This window comes from Callithrix jacchus, chromosome X, assembly GCF_049354715.1.
Source record: "Callithrix jacchus isolate 240 chromosome X, calJac240_pri, whole genome shotgun sequence".
Taxonomy (NCBI): Eukaryota; Metazoa; Chordata; class Mammalia; order Primates; family Cebidae; genus Callithrix; species Callithrix jacchus.
This window is the reverse complement of record NC_133524.1, coordinates 14,258,224-14,275,682: the sequence shown is the minus strand read 5'-3', so window position 1 is coordinate 14,275,682 and position 17,459 is coordinate 14,258,224.

The window sequence follows — 17,459 nt, the reverse complement described above, 5'->3', positions numbered from 1 at the left end:
AAAATATTACTGATAGAGCAATGGGATCAAGTGAGTGGAAGAACATTTTATAAGTCAGTAACCTCAATTTATCCTCAACATAATAGTATTCTATCTGGGTTTTACCTGCCTCAAAGGGATCTTCTAAGTAATCATCCATCAATATGATAAAGCATTGAAAGAGATTGGCTAAAGAAATGATAGAGGCTGGCTCTAACCCTAGATGTATACCAGAAGAAAATAAATAATCCCCCCTCCTGAGTGTTATGGACATCAATCTTCTGGGTCAGCTGATTTTTCAAGTTACTTTCCAGCCATACAAAATCTATAATTCACTGGAACTTTGAAATCCTCTATAGGCAATATACTAATACAAATGTGAGAGCATTAAGTACATCCAGAGAAAATGTGACCTTGTAAGAACATAAATTTGTAAATGGCCACAGTATTAAAGAATAGTAGCTTGCCAGTTCACACACTAAAATACAACTTATGTCTTTAAAAAAAATTCTAGTTATCCAAGAAATACAGATTTACTGGGAAAAACTTGGAAAGCAGATATCTCAAATAAGAACACAAGATCATTCCATTCCAACATGGTTAACATTTTGGCCTCTTAGTGTACAACTGGATGAATTATGATGTACATATAAACCATGTAAACTCAACCCAAATCAAGAACTACAAGATTGCAACTCCCCCAAAAGTTTTCCTTATGATTCCTTCTAGTCAATCCCTACCCTTCATAGGCAAACACTATTCTGATTTCTATCACTGTGGACTAATTTTGCCTGTTCTTGAATTTCACAATAGTGAAATTACACAACATAATATTATTGGGATCCATTCATGTTTTTGCCTGTGTATGCACTTAACTCATTTTTATTGCTGAGCCATTTTCCACCATATGAATATAGTAGTATTGCATTGTATGGCTATGCCACATTTTGTTTACCAACCTACTATGGATAGCAAAAGGTGAGTACACTCTAAAGTGGGTAGTAGAGGAAGGAGCTGATAAGTGTCCATTGCGGCCTCAAGAACAGCTGCAGAAATAAAGACCATAGTGAAGATTCACTAACCTTCATCTTAAAAGTTTTTGGCCAGGAGTGTGCCTCACACCTGTAATCCCAGCACTTTGGGAGGGCGAGGCAGGCGGATCATGAGGTCAGAAGATAGAGACCATCCTGGCCAAGATGGTGAAACCCGGTCTCTACTGAAAACACAAAATTTAGCTGTATATGGTGACATGTGCCTGTAATCTCAGCTACTTGGGAGGCTGAGGCAGGAGAATTGCTTGAACCAGGGAGTCAGAGGTTGCAGTGAGCCAAGATCGTGCCACTGCTCTCCAGCCTGGCAACAGAGTGAGAGTTTGTTCCATCCCCAGTTCCTCCCCCAAAAAAAGTATTTTCAGGAAAGGAGACCAACCTACCTTGTAGAGGAGCTGTTCCCCGAATTTACTGTAAAATGCAAGGACATCCAAGTGCCACAAAGGGTGGATGAGAGTGGATGCTCTGGAATACCAGATCCCCTTTAAGAACTGAAGCGTAATTTCCCCAGCTGCTGCAAGTGCTAGTAGCTGATGACCCTCAGCTGAACAATGTTGACTCACACAAGCTTGTAGCCTCTCCCTGATGGAAACCAGCATCCAAAGGGTGGTCAAATTGAGGGTATAAAAGCCAACATCTGCCCGCCAAATGCCTGCCTCAAAGAAGGGCAACCATGGAGGATCATGTCAATTGCAGAGTTCCCTGAGCTATGGACTGAAGCATCCACTGAAACTCCTTCACCATTCTATTTCTTCCTCTGTGTAATCATGTTTTTTCAATCCTCGTAAGTGTTATTACTGAGAGCAATTTTCAACACAGTTTCTGCCTATAAACGTCATAGTCTCAGAACTTTTTTCTCATGAAATCTGACCCACAAGTATGTTTTGAAGTAAGGTAGAGGACGCCAACTTCATTCCTCTGTTTCAAGATGATTTTTGTAATCCTAGGTCTTTTACATGCAAATTTTGAATCAGCTTGTTTATTACTACCAAACACCTTTTGGGATTTGAGTTGGAATTGTGTGGAATCTGCAGATCAATTTTAGATTGAGGTTTGTCTTTTTCCATATGGATATCCAGTTGTTCCAGACCATCTGTTAAAAAGACTATCCTTTATCCCATTAAATTATCTAGGCACGATCATGTCATCTGCAAATAGAGATCATATTTGTAAGTCTGTTATGTATTTTTTTTCCTTATTGCACTCTCTAGGCCATCCAATACAATACTGAACACAAATTGTAAGAGCAGATATTCCTGCCTTCTTTCTGTAGTACCATAATATTTTAATCACTATAGTTTTATAGGTCATTTTTATGTCAGGAAGAATAAGTTATTCTTTTTAATCTTTTTGTCAGTCTCCATCTGTTTATTCTAGATAAACTTTAGAATACTATTTGTTTAATTTGCCTCATATGTTTTTGTTGTTGTTTCTACTTTTTTTCCATTTGATTAATCGAATATTGTTCTATTCCATTTTAATTCCTCTATTGACTTTTTATATATAGCTCTTTGTATTATTTTTAGTAATTATGCTAAACATTACAATACACACCATGAATGTATCAGAAACTATGTGGATTGAACATTATACCACTTCACATCCAATGTAAGAATCTGTAGCAGTGCCATTTTACCCCCCTTCCTTGTTACCATTGTTGTATATACCCACATATGTTAGAAACCACGAAATAAAATTACTATTGCTTTGAACAGTCAGTTGTATATAAAGGGAATTAAGATTGAAAACAAAAAGAGAAAGTCTTACATTTATGCAGATACTTCATTTTTAGTTCTTTTTATTCCTTCTCTTATCTTTGAGATACCATTTGATGTCATTTCCTTTCAGCCTAAAGAACTCCCTTTTTCATTTCTTGTAACTCAGTTGTGCCTGGAACAAATTCTGTCAACTTTTGTTCATCTCAAAATAAGTTTCTGGCCAGAAATAGTGGCTCACACCTGTAATCCAAACATTTTGGAAGGGTGCAGCAGGTAGATTACTTCAAGGTCAGGAGTTTGAGACCAGCCTGGCCAACATGGTGAAACCCCCATCTCTAAAAAAAAAATACAAAAATTAGCCAGGTATGGTGGCATGCACCCGTAATCCCAGCTACTTGGGAGGCTGAGGCACAAGAATCACTTGAGCCCGGGAGGCAGAGGTTGCAGTGAGCGAAGATTGCACTGCTGCAGTCTAGCCTGGGCGACAGAGTGAAACTCTGCCTCAATAAAATAAAATAAAATAAGTCATTCCATTCTCTCTAGGTCTTTTTATTTCTGATGAGAAGTTGGCCAACATCTACTATCTTCTGAGGTGTCCCCCGCCACCAGCTGCTTTTGAGATTTTCTCTTTATCTTTGATAATCAGCAGTTTGACTATGATGTGCCTAGGTGTGCTTTTCCTTCTATCTTTTCTACTTAGTGTTCACTTAATTTCTTGGATCTGTAAATTGATTATCTTAAGCATTGGGAACTTTTCAATCATTTCTTCAATTTTTTTTCTTGTCTTCCTTTCTCTCCAAGCCTTCTCAGGCACCAGTTACACATATGTAAGATCACTTGATATTGTCCTACCTGCCACTAAGAGATGTTCATTTCTTTCAATCTTCTTTCCTCCCTATTCTTCAATTTGGATAATTTCAATTGATGTTTCTTTAAAATTCACTGATCCTTTCTTCTGCCAAGTCTAAGCTGCTGTTAAGCCCAACTGGTGAATTTTTTATTTGTTATTGTATTTTACCCTTTTAGAATTTCATTTGATTCTTTTTCATAGCTTTTATTTCTCTGCTTTGGCTCCCCATATGTTTACTTGTTATGATTTTTTTCACTTAAGTTCTTGGAGGTGAGCATAATACCTCCTTCAAAGTGTCTGTCTATGAATTTAGTCTGTTTATATTCACTACTTTCTCTCCTAACCTTAGGTCACATGTTTCTGTTTTCATGCGTATCTTGTATTTTTATTGTATGTTACACATTTTGGATGGTATGTTTTATGGAATCTGGAGTCTCTTATTCTCTATAAAATGTTATTGATTTTTGTTTTACCATATAGTAAAATTACTGGCTGATAATTTTGCACTTACAGACACTTCATTTTATACTTGTCAGGGTGGATCTGTTTTTATTTCTGTTTAGTTTTAGGGTACATTTCTTAGTCCTGTGACAAAATTTTCATACCCTAGGTATGGCCTTTCTGGGGTTTCAAAAGAAATCCAAAGTACTTGCCAAGCTGATATAACTTGGCAGGACTCAAATTCCCATCTTTATCTCCCTTGTTGTGGCAGGGGCTTAAATCCCTGATCGCATTGTTTAGCCTTCCACCTATAGCCTTTCACTGGTACCTTTGGATTTTCTTTAAGACAAGTTCGGTTCAGGGATAAGCCTGGGATTTAAAAAGAGATTGCATGCAAATTTTTATGCATATATGAGATACACAGATAGGACTTAATGGGAGAGTATATGCAGCCACCTCTGTGACTTCCTCCTTTCTAGGATTTTACATTCAAATTCTAGGCACTCTTGCATTTCCTAAGTCAATCCTCTGACACCTCTAGCCAATGTGACATCAGCTTTCTGCTTGGGTTTTAACCTAGACTGAAGCATGCCTTCAGGGGAAAAGCTATATAAACTTGGATTTTACCCAGTACAGTTCTCTTCTTTCAAAAGTCAAATCAAATTTCTGCCTCCTTTTTGTCACTTTCATTTGCCTTCAAATAATTATTTTGCTAATATTGTGTCAGGCATTTAATGTAGTTAGAATTTTCTTTTACAATGTAGTTTTTCAGGTTCAAGCATAATTTGAATGAATAAAGAAAACATGGTTTATATACATAATGGATTACTATTTGGCTATTTTTAAAAGTATGAAATCCTGTCATTTGTGGCAACACTGGAGGACATAATGTTAAGTGAAATAAGCCAGACACAGAAAGACAAACACTGCATGGTCCCACTTTTTTTAGATTCCCACAAGGAATCTAAAAAAATTGAACACATAGGAGTAGAGAATAGAATAGTCGTGACCAGAAGCTGGGGAGGGGAAGGGGGAATAGAAGAGGTTTGTCAACAGGTAAAAGTTATAGTTAGAAAGGAAGAATAAGTTATGTTGTTATATTACATACCAGGGTGATTATAGCTAATAACAATATATTATACATTTCAAGATAGCTTGAAAAAGAGGATCTTAAAAGTTACCACCACAAATAAATGATAAAGGTTTGTGGTAATGGACATGCTAGCTACCCTAATTTAATTAATATACAATATACACATGTATTGAAATATCTCACTTAGCCCAAAACACGTACAATTATGTGTCAATTATAAACAAAAATTTTAAATTTTCATAAGTATAAAAAGCATAATGTTTCAAATATATTTACTACATTCGTGTCAGAATTGTGGAAACTACTAAAATACATAACTTTAGTTTACTTAGAAGATTATAATGATAGTCTGGTATGCAGCACCATAGAGACGGTAAGAAAATATTAAGTGACCTTTGTGAAAAATCAGAACTTAACAAAATATTTCACTGAGAAAAATAACTTTTGTGTGATTTCTGCCTTCTGGATGTACTTTGGCTAATATACCAACCTTAAGGATATTCAAAAACTATGACTCGGGTTCTAAAGAGATCCTCTCCCTCAAAAACTAAAAGCTCTATGCATCTTTCAGGTATTTTCCCATTGCTTAGCATGTCTTCGCTTTACAGACAAGTATTTGCCTTATGGGAGCTCTAAGTAAAAATGTAGGAAGAAATTGACATTAATGGCAACTCCTAACTGCACATCAGAGCTCACCATTACTTGATATTTCAAACACGCTCTATGATTTACTAACACAGTAAAACAAGAGAGCTTGACAGAATGTGTTAAGTCTGTGGGGAACCTCTTCATATATAATACTGACAGATAAATACCCTATCTATTCAGAAACAAACTGAGGAGCTTTTCCTAATATACTCTTTGGCAACTGTCACCACTTACAGTAGAGAAAGATTTCAAGCATTAGTTATCAGGCGTGGCAAGACTTATATTTAGGGGTTTTTTTAATTCAGAATTTTCTAGGCAATTCCATCTCCTGGAAAAAAATATATATTCCTTCACAGTTGGGGCTTGTGTTTATTATTCACCATGGAGAGTAAACAGCTGAAATGAAACGACTGCAAAATGAGGTTTCTCTTTAGTCATTTGAATGTAGGACACAGATTTTCCTGCATTATCATTCTGCTATTGGGGGCTCAGGAGTGGAGCTGTGATTGTCTTTGCTCAGGACACCTGAGCCCCTGTATTAAAAAGCTAAGCACGCTGGAAAACACAAGATTTCCCAGGCCTCAAATCATGAAATAAATACTCAGTGCCAAATCTACAAAGATCCCACTGCAGCTCTCCATTGCTTGGATACAAGTGCTGGCTGAAAATACAAGTAATAAATTTGATACATTATGCCATAGTGCTTACTCTAAGCTTTTTTAATAAGAAGCATATATTTTGAGGGACAGGAGGCATGTTTATCTTTATTTCAATCAGCACACTTTCGGTTAGCCACATAAGCTGATGAGTGGCTTGGACCAAACACCACCACCACCACCCAGAGCTAAGGTAGCTGAATTAAAGGTGAGGTAGTAAATGTGTTTCTTCAGGGATGAATAAAATACTTTTAATTTGAATCTTCAAACATTAAGTTATCATACTGTCCATGAGGAAAATCAGACATCCATTTTGTGGCCACTAGAGTATCCTGTACACTCTGAATTATTTTCAGAAGCTATAGTCAAAGCCCTATAATTCTAGGAATTTTCCTATCCTACTCTCAGGAATAGGTTCATCCTTACATACAAGAATGATCTACAGGCACTCTCTCAACAACAAGACATAGGCTAGAATAAATAAGAAAGATACAAAAAAGGTGCAAATTACATATTTTTGCCAAAGGTAGAATGTACTGAATAGGCAATTCATGGCACTTGAAAACCAGGAGTAATGAAAACAGTTGGAAATAAAGGCCACTTACAGAAGAAACAAGGACAACTGATTAGGTAAACAAAACCCTCAAATTGGTTAAAATATATAAAAGTGGGGCTCCTTAGTGTACAGCAATAAGCCCATGTGAGTTATAAGAGAGAGAGAAAAAAATCTGAGAGATGGTTACGAGTAAAGATGAAAGACAAGCGTGCATATTATAAACAGCAGTCTAATGAAAGTGCTGTACTGCTGCACGTCAGCTCACTGTTCCTAAAGGTGATATCCATATGCCATACAGAGAAGGGAAAGAAGGAAAGACCTCATATGTCCCTATAAATTTTGGGGGGCCTGTCTGGGTCTACAGTGTAAAACGATATAGCTCAAATCGCTCACATAGAGTCTACAAAAAGATTTCCTTCCTAAAAAGGAAAAAGTATGGCATTCAGGGAATGCTCACGGTTAACCAGAGGCTTCACATGTCACTTCACTTAATCTTAAAAAAAAAAAAAAGAGTATTACAATAGACCCTTGATCAACATGGATTTTAACTGCAAGCGTCCACTTATTTGTGGATCTTCTTCTGTCTCTGTCACCCCTGAGACACCAAGACCAACTCCTCCTCTCCCTCCTCCTCCTCAGCCGACTCAATGTGAAGAAGAGGATGATCTTTGTGATGATCCACTTCCACTTAATGAATGGTAAATATATTTTCTCTTCCTTATGATTTTCTTAATAACATTTTCTTTTCTCTAGTTTACTTTATTGTAAGAATACAGCATGGAATACATTTAACATACAAAATATGTGTTAATCTACAGTTTATGCTATTGGTAAGGCTATCAGTAGATCAGTTTTGGGCGAGGCAAAAGTTATATATGAATTTTTGACCACAAGTGAGGGTCGGTGCCTTAACCCTCACGTTGTTCAAGGATCAGCCGTGTATTCATTTCAAAACCATGAAACTAAAGTTTTATTAAGCTTTTACTATGTATAAGCACTTCACAAGCATTATCTCATTTTATCGTCACAACGATCCCTCAAGTAGGTGTTACTGTCTCCAGTTTACATGTAAGTATTAGTTGTGCTGATCCTTCCTTTTGAGATTTATATGAGCTTGGTGTGAACCCCCATTTTACAAAAAACATATGTTAGCTACAACTTTCTTAAGGGCTTACTTTGTCATGGTTTCCTCTGCCTCTTAACTCCTGCTTTCACTGCATTTCTTCAGCTTATTAACAGTCTAATCATTCCATGTTTTCCCTTTTCCATTCAATTCTAGTGTACACATTGGGCTTATTCCCTTTACTTAATACATACACACACACAGACACACACACACACACACACACACACACACACACACCCAACAAAGACATTTATGTTTACAGCAAATTTGACCAAGGGTTTAGAAAGACAGCATGGGTTTACAACAGTAACACAAGTAACTGAAAACTAATATTAGCTCTCCCTGTTCATAAGAGTCCCTAACATTCCAGGTAGCTCCCAAACTTTCTTACTGGCTCTTCTTTCCCTTTCTTCCCTTACTCCTTCTCACTCAGGGCTAACAATTAATGAATAATTTCTCCCATATTCTTATAGAAAATGACTTGGTCCTTCTTGAGTTCTGCATTTCCTCTCCAGACCCTTCTCTGAAGCCTAGGTTTTGATGGCCAAATTACCTATCAAGGTATTTTTTCAAACAATGCCAGTTCTGTCTCAATGATAATTCTGGTGCCAGCACACAAGAAATACAGATGAGGGAACCAAGGCTTGAAAATGTCTAGAAATTTACCCCATAAGTGACAAAGTCGAGATTTGTTCTTGCGAGCTGCTTGTTCAATACATAAGCCGCCAGCCTCATGTGGCTACTCGAATTTAAATTGTATGTAATTAAAATGAAATAAAATTAAACTTTCAGTTCTTCAGTCTCATTACCTCATTTCAAGCACTCAAGTGCTCATGTGTCTAGTGGCCATTGTACTAGACAGTGTAGATGTAGAACAGTTCTACCAACCTGGAAAGTTCTATTGGACAGTGATGCTTCCACAGTAGCCATGTGGTTCCCAGACACTGCGATCTCTTGTCCATGTGCCACTGTTGGAGATGGTGACATATCCTTCTTTTTATGTTGGACTGCCATCTGCTCTGCTATTTCTAAATGAGAAGAAATATGCTGTCCAATTACAAGTATGGAGTCTGTGAACAAGTCAGCCAATATTCTCTGTCGTCTGTGTGAAGCCGCCTCTCACACTGCAGTGTCCTGCCTTCAGATGAAGAAGTCCTCAGACCATACTCTGCCAAAGTTTCTACCTCTCCTGGGGGCCCACTGAGGTGGCTTATCCTCCAGAAACAAGGGCTTCATTTTATAATCAGGGCACAGACCAATTTACGATCCTGAAGAAGCAGCAGGTTTTTAAAGAGTGGTGGTGTTTCCTGCTCACCCACTGTACACCCCAACCCCGGCTAACCTTTCAATGATAAAGTCCAACTGTCTCAAAGAAAAAGTGCTGTTAATGGTGTTGCCTTGGTGATGATGTCCCAGTCCTCTCCCTCTGTTAACAGTCCTCACTGAATCCTTTCTTCTGATTTTTAAATTCTCCTGAATCTCCTGATTCAGTTATTCAAATTGCCACCATTTCTTCATTTTAAGCTTTGATAGCAAGAGAGATGATTCATCAGGATTGAATGCATTTAAGCCAGTGGTCTCAGTGTGGCTGTACATTGCTATCCCCTGGGAATGTGGGAAAAATCAGGATGCTTAGGCACACTGAAAACCAATGACATGGGAATGTATAGGGGTGGGATCCAGGCAACAGCATTTTTAACACCCTCCAGATGATTCTGATGTGCAGCAGGGGGCCAGGCACAACTGACGTAAGTGGAATGACTGCACTATAGAAGTTCTCAAACCTCTGTAAGCAGTGACTAAAGAAGCTTTGCAAAAATACAGACTCCCAGGCTCCTCACCCACCAACTGAGTCATAATCTTAGGACTTGGGATCGAGCTATTTGCATTTTTCTAAAGAGGCACAAGAGATTCTAAAGGGAAGACAGATTTGTAAATACATGCCTAGGTGCACTTGTAGCCCTGCAGACATCACAGCAAAACTGCGAGGTGAGAGCATTCTGCCTCTCTCTCTCCTGCACCTCCTCTCCAGCACAGTGCAAAAGCCCGCAGAGCCCTTTCCCACCTCCAGGTTTGGGTTTCATCTCTGCTTTCTAAAAAGGGAAACAAAAATAAAGCTAGAGTCTAGAAAATCTTCAGTTTGAAATTTCCTAAGCAACAGATTCTTTTCTGTTTATAACTTTCCTGCTTCAAGATTAGCCTTTCTCTCTAGCACCATGCGCATTTTGTAATTGAGTTCATCATGCCAGAATCTTGCCTTATATGCAGTAGGTGCTCAATAAATGTTTGAATGTGAATGATAAATGTGTAGAAGTAGTCCTGTATTCATAATTTGACATTCAATTAATTTTTAAGGGCCTGGATTTTTTTCCAGTTAAAAAGAAAATCCCTTTTGTGTCAATGTGGCGATAAATTAGTTTAGGAGAACATCTCTGCATACAAAAGAAATGAGGCAAAATTTAGGAAAATTATTGAAATTACCAGAAGACGGACCCTACAAGCTGTCTAATTAATGCCTTGGGAATTAACATGACTCCTATTTTAAATCAATTTTCCGAAGTAAGTGGAAGAACCCACTGAAATTTTCTTCCACGTATTTGTATAAATTCTGCTCTTAAATACATTTAAGCTAACCAGAAGACCAAATGAAATAGAGAATATTACTTTTCTCTAAGGGGATTTCCTGTAGAAACACCAGTAGTTTGAGAACTCATGTGACATTTATTCGAACTGCCCATAGATGGAAGGTGGGAGGAGGCTGAGGATCAAAACACTGCCTGTCAGGTACTATGCTGATTACCTGTGTGACTACATAACCTGTACACCAAATCCCCATGACACACAGTTTACCTACATAACAAACCTGCACATATACTCATGAACCTAAAATAAAAGTTAAAATAAATAAATAATGAAACAACAAAATAAGAAAATGGCAATGATTTTCTCATTCCCAGGAGGGGATTTTTTTTATTTTATTTTTACTTATATATGTTTTTTGAGACAGGGTCCTGTTCTCTTTGTTGATCAGGCAGGTCTCAAACCCAGAAAGAAACTTTTCTTTCCATCCTTTTGCTTATATTCCCTGTTTTTTATACAATAAAGACCAATGTTTAGGTAATAATAAATGTAAGTGTACCATCTTAATAGTGAATATTGGCATACACATAAGTTAAATTTTATTCATGTGAAGGCAAGGAGAAGCTTTTCATCTCCACTCAAAGATGGGTTAGGTAGCCAAGCTACTGTTCACTGCCTGCTTGAAATTCTCTTTTGGGGAGCTTTCTCCCAGTTCAAACATTTAATGATAATTATTAATCCATTTTAGAACAGTTTCTCCATTATACAAAATTTTCCAGTTGCACGTTCCTTTATGTATTCTTCATGGATAAAGAAAGACTTTAAAATAAATCTTGAATGCTTTTGTTGCCTGTGCTTTTGAGGTCTTATCTAAAAAAATCCCTGCCCAGCTCATTGTCATAAAATGTCACCCCTATGTTTGCTTCTAATTGTTTCATAGTTTCTGGTTTTACATGTAAGTCTTTAATCCATTTTGAGTTGATTTTTGTGTATGGTCAAAGAGGTAAAGGTCTAGTCTCATTTTTCTGCCTGTGGATATCCAGGTTTTCCAATATCACCTTTTGAAGAGACTATTCTTTCCCCAATGTGTATTCTTGGCACCATTATTAAAAATCAGTTTGGTGAAGGGGAGAAGAAAAGCAAAGCACACTGCCATGTGTGTACCTACGCAACTGTCTTGCATGCTCTGCTCATGTACCCCAAAACCTATAATCCAATAAAAAATTTAAAAAAAAAAAAATCAGTTTGGTCATAAGTGTATGGATTTATTTACGGATTTTCTATTGTGTTCCATTTGTCTATGTGTTTATTCTTATGCCAGTACTATGCTGTTTTGGTTACCACAGCTTTGTAGTATATTTGGAAGCCCGGTAATGTGATGCCTCCAGCTTTGTTCTTTTTGCTTAAAATTACTTTGGTTATTTGGTGTCTTTTGTGGTTCCCCATGAATTTTACGATCATTTTGTTCTATTTCTGTGAAAAAGATCATTGGTATTTTGATAGGAATTATATTAAATCTGTAGATTGCTTTGGGTGGTATGACCATTTAACAATATCAGTTCTTTCAATCCATAAACATGAGATATCTTTTCATTTATTTGTGTCATCTTCAATTTCTTTCAGTGTTTTATAGTTTTGGTGTAGAAATCTTTCATCTCTGCCAGGCGTGGTGGCTCACGCCTGTAATCCCAGCATTTTGGGAGGCTGAGGCGGGTGGATCATGAGGTCAAGAGATTGAGACCATCCTGGTCAACATGGTGAAACCCCGTCTCTACTAAAAATACAAAAAATTAGCTGGGCATGGTGGCGCGTGCCTGTAATCCCAGCTACTCAGTAGGCCGAGGCAGGAGAAATGCCTGAACCCAGGAGTCGGAGGTTGAGGTGAGCCGAGATCGCGCCATTGCACTCCAGCCTGGGTGACAAGAGCGAAACTCTGTCTCAAAAAAAAAAAAGAAATCTTTCATCTTAATTAAGTTTATTCCAATGTACCTTTTTTAATAACTATGGTAAATATAATTATTTTCTTGATTACTTTTTCAAATAGTTTACTATCAGCATATAGAAATACTACTGATTTTTGCATGTTAGTCAAGCTAAGAAGCTTTTCCATAGCAACAGAAACAACAGAGTAAAGAGGCAACATATAGAATGGGAGAAAATATTTGCAAACTATAAATCTGAAAAGGGGCTAATATCCAGAATATATAACTAACTTAAACAACAGCAAATAAAAAATTAATCTGATTTTAAAATGTGCAAAAGACCTTAACAGACATTTCTCAAAAGAAGACATACAAATGGCTAACAGGTATATGAAAAAATGCTCAGCATCACTAATCACCAGGGAAATACAAATGAAAACCACTATGAAATATGACCTCACTCTAATTAGAATGGCCATTATCAAAAAGATGGAAAAAAAAAAACCACTCTTGGCAAGGATATGGAGAAAAGGGAACCTTACACAATGTGGGGGGGAATGTAAATTAGTAGAATATTATGGAAAACAGTATGGTGGCTCCTCAAAAAATTAGAAATAGAAATACTGTATAATCCAACAATCCCACTAAAGGATATATATCCAAAGGAAATGAAATCAGTACATCAGAGAGAGATCTGCACTTCCATGTTTATTGCAGCACTGTCCACAACAACTAAGACTTGGAATCAACCTAAATGTCTAAAAACAGATGAATGGATAAAGAAAATGTGATAAATCTATAAAATAAAATAGCATTCAGCCATTAAAAAGAATGATATTCTGTCATTTGAGACAAAATGGACAAACCTGGAGGATATTATATTAATACATGAAATGAGCCAGACACAGAATGACAAATACCACATGACCTCACTGTTATGTGGAATCTAAACAAAAAATTGATCTCAAAGAAGTAGAGAGAAGAATAGTGTTTATCAGAGACTGGGGAGGGAATGGGGACGTGTAGGATTAAGAGAGGTTGGTCAATGTGCACAAAGTAACAATTAGGTAAGAGTGATAATACGTTCTGGTGTTGTATTGCACAGTAGAGTGACTATGGGCAACGGCAAAGTATTGTATATTACAAATTAGAAGAGAGTTTTTTTAAAGTTCTCACCATAAAGAAATAATATATGCATGGTGTTATAGATATGCTGGTTACCCTGCTTTGAACATTATACAATCTATACATGTATCAAAGCATCAAATTATACATCACAAAAATGTACAACTATAATGTATCAATTAAAGAATAAAAAGTTTTAAAAATAAAATAATCCAAATATTTTTAAATCTACATGCAGAAAAATCTACTTATAGTGGTGAAAAATTAGAAACAACATAAATATCCCTACACAGAAGAAAGACCTAGCAAATTATGATATAGTCATTTGAAGAGACATTTGGAAGATATACTGAAAACTATTGAATTGTATACTTTAAAAGGGTAAACTGTATGATATGTGAGTCATACCTCAATAAAGCTGTTATGAAAGCATGCATAGTTTTGTGCACACTATGCTAGAAGAAATCATATGCATAGAGAAAAATTCAAATTGTATGATATGATTATATAATTATAATGACAAAAATTTAAAATGAATCTGATTCATGGACAGCAATCAATGTAGGAATTTTCTACCTAATTTTGTAAGCATTCCATATTATCTCAGTATAGATTCATTAATTAGTTTCAAAGCAGACTTTGAACACTTGGGGATGAGAACTGAGAATAAAAGCAGACTCTCCCTAAAAGTCAAGCGTAGTGTAAGAGGTTAGAAAGGTGACTGGCAAGCCCACAGTACGTTTGTACTAACTATTAGCTGAGGTTTACTTCTCAGGTTACATCCTAAGCCCCCTTTTCTCTTCTCCCTATAGTCTCCCTTGAAATCCCATTCTCTCCCATATCTTTGACTGCTTCTGTAGTAATAAGTCCCAGATTTCTATTTCCAACAGAGCTTTTCTTTCCGGATTTAAACTGCTGTTGCTATCTGCTTCTTGTTAATAATAAATATAAACTTTGCTAATAAATCATGTTCATCAGAAAACTAAATATCACATGTTCTCTCTTATAAGTGGGAACTGAACAATGAGAACACACGGACACAGGGAGGGGAACAACACACACTGGGGCCTGTTGGGGGGTGGGGGTGGGGAGTTGAGGGAGAGCATCAGGATAAACAGCTAATGCATGCTGGGCTTAATACCTAGGTGATGGATTGATAGATGCAGCAAACCCCCATGGCACATGTTTACCTATGTAGCAAGTCTGCACATCATGCACATGCACTCCAGAACCTAAAATATAATAAACTGTTCTCATCGCTTTTAGCACTTTCCCTTAGCATCTGTACTTACAAGAATCTTTTTGACTTTTGTATGGCTGAATACAATCTTATTTATTTGAACACTCCAACCCAATACAATTGTCAAGCTAGAGGTGAGCTGGGGGAAGAAAGTGAAAAGTGGGAGAAGGAACTTAACAGTATGCTGTGAAACTATCTCCTCTGAACTCCCATTTAAAATCCAAAGCAGGTCCCTGTTCAAAAACAACTCCAGCTTCCAAAGCCTTTCTCTCTCCTACCACTGAATCGTGGAATATTAACTCTGAGATGATTAAGAGAAGGATCAAATTATCTCAGGGATACTAACAAAAGGCCATAAATGCTGCAGAACAGAAGGACACATATTTTGGTAATAATTAGCACTGTATTAATGCTCCAAATGCATTATCCCATTTAAACCTTCGATAAAATCCAAAGTGGGTGTTAACAATGTTAATAATATCTGCATTTTCACATGGGATTCAGGCAAGAATCAATTGATTAAATTGCTCAAGATTACACAGTTAGGAAGTAGAGAAACAAGATTTTGAATGCAGTTAGACTCCAGAGCCTCACTGTGTAGATCAGGGTTTCTTTACCTCCGCAGTAGTGACATTTAGGGCCAGATAATTCTTTGCTATGGTTCTGTCCTGTGCATTGTAGGATGTTGAGCAGCATCCCTGGCCTCTGCCCTCTAGATGTCAAAAACAACTTCCCAGCAGTAACAGTCAAAAACATCTCCAACATAGACAAATGTCTCCTGTTGGAAAAAATTGCTTCCAGTTGAGAAATGCTGCTATAGATGGGGTAGGGGAAAACTTGCTAAGAAATTAAACACATTGTCAATCCATGGCAACTAGTAAATAGCCCAATCTGTATTCAAACTGAGAATGACCTGACTTCATATGCTATTATGCTTTATTGATCAATTTGGGAAAAATAAAACAAAATGAAACAAGAGCAAAGAAAGAGAGGAATAAAAGAAAACAAATAAGACTATTAATTTGGAATGATTGGTTTCTATTTAAAGAAAAAGAAACAGAAACAGCCACTGAAGACTGTTTAAGACTGTTAATGATTGTTGAAGAGTCCCTGAGGTCCTTAAACTTAACTAAGAGTAAGCAGAGATGTTCTATAAAGCAGTATTTCTCAAAGTTAGCTACATATTGGAATTATCTAATGAGCTTTAAAAATACTGGTATCTGGGCCTCATCCCCCAGAGACTGTAGTTAAATTGGTCTGAGATGTGGCTTGAGTTTGGGATTTTTAAACATTATTTTGTTTAATAGAAAACTAATGGATACCTAATAAATTGAGAGCATACATTACCCTCAACATTCACTGAGCTACTGATCATCAAGTTTGTAGATGTTTATAGGATCCTACAGCCAGAAGAGAAAGTATTCTCTAGTTCCTAATCTTCGGGCTATCTTGTCTCCCATCATTTCCAACGAAAAAGTGAGCCAAAGATTGAAAAGGTACTATGATTTTATGATTATTCACAACACTTTCAAAGTGTGATGGAAGAATTTTTCTTCAATTATTGGGTAAAATGTGATTTTGGAACAGTATCAAGGCTCTAAACACTTTATTTTGGCTTATTCCAATATACATGATTAAGTAATTTTTCTAAAAGTTAACCTTGTCTCTACCACCACAAATAATCCAGAATTCAATAGATGCATTCATTTCCAATATGTAACTTGTTCAGATAGCAATAGGATACATTAATCTTTCATTACTATAGCTGTCAAACAATGGAAGAGATAACTTGTGTTCAAGTGGCTTTCTATAACAATGACCAGCAAATCTAGCCTAATCTAGACAACACTGTTATTCACTCGAAATATACTCCCTTTCTTTCCGTAGATAGTCTATCCCTGTACATGGCAAGCAGTAAAACGGTATGGACATTCAGATCGTTTATCCAGTATTGATATTCATTTCTAGTCACACTGCATAAGAATTTGTCCAGTGATTAGCATTGATTCTTACAAGACGGTCACTTCTCAAACATTAATCTAAGTTGACAGGCTCAGAACACAATACCGCAAAATATAGCAGCTTGGCAACTGAGAAAATGGCAGAAACGCGAAGGTCTCTCTCACCTTCTCCCACCATTCTCTCCTGAAACAGGCCATAGAATATAGGAAGGTCAGTCTCTGACCCTCTCCTTCCTTTCTCTTCTGAAGACCCTCCTGTGACAGGTGTCCTGCCCGATACCTAGAGGAAAGAAATGTAACACAGAGGCCAAAAAGAACCTGAACAAACAGGTCTTGCTAAGTTCCCCCCAGTTTACTACCACTATATCATATTATTTTGTCCTCCAATCACACTTTTGCATGACTCTCCACAAAAATACAGTTTTCCCTTAGTCTCTGGATTTTCATTTCTGAAGCCTCCTGTGTTATGTAAAACTTATATTAAGTAAACTCGCTATGCTTTTCTCTTCTTAATC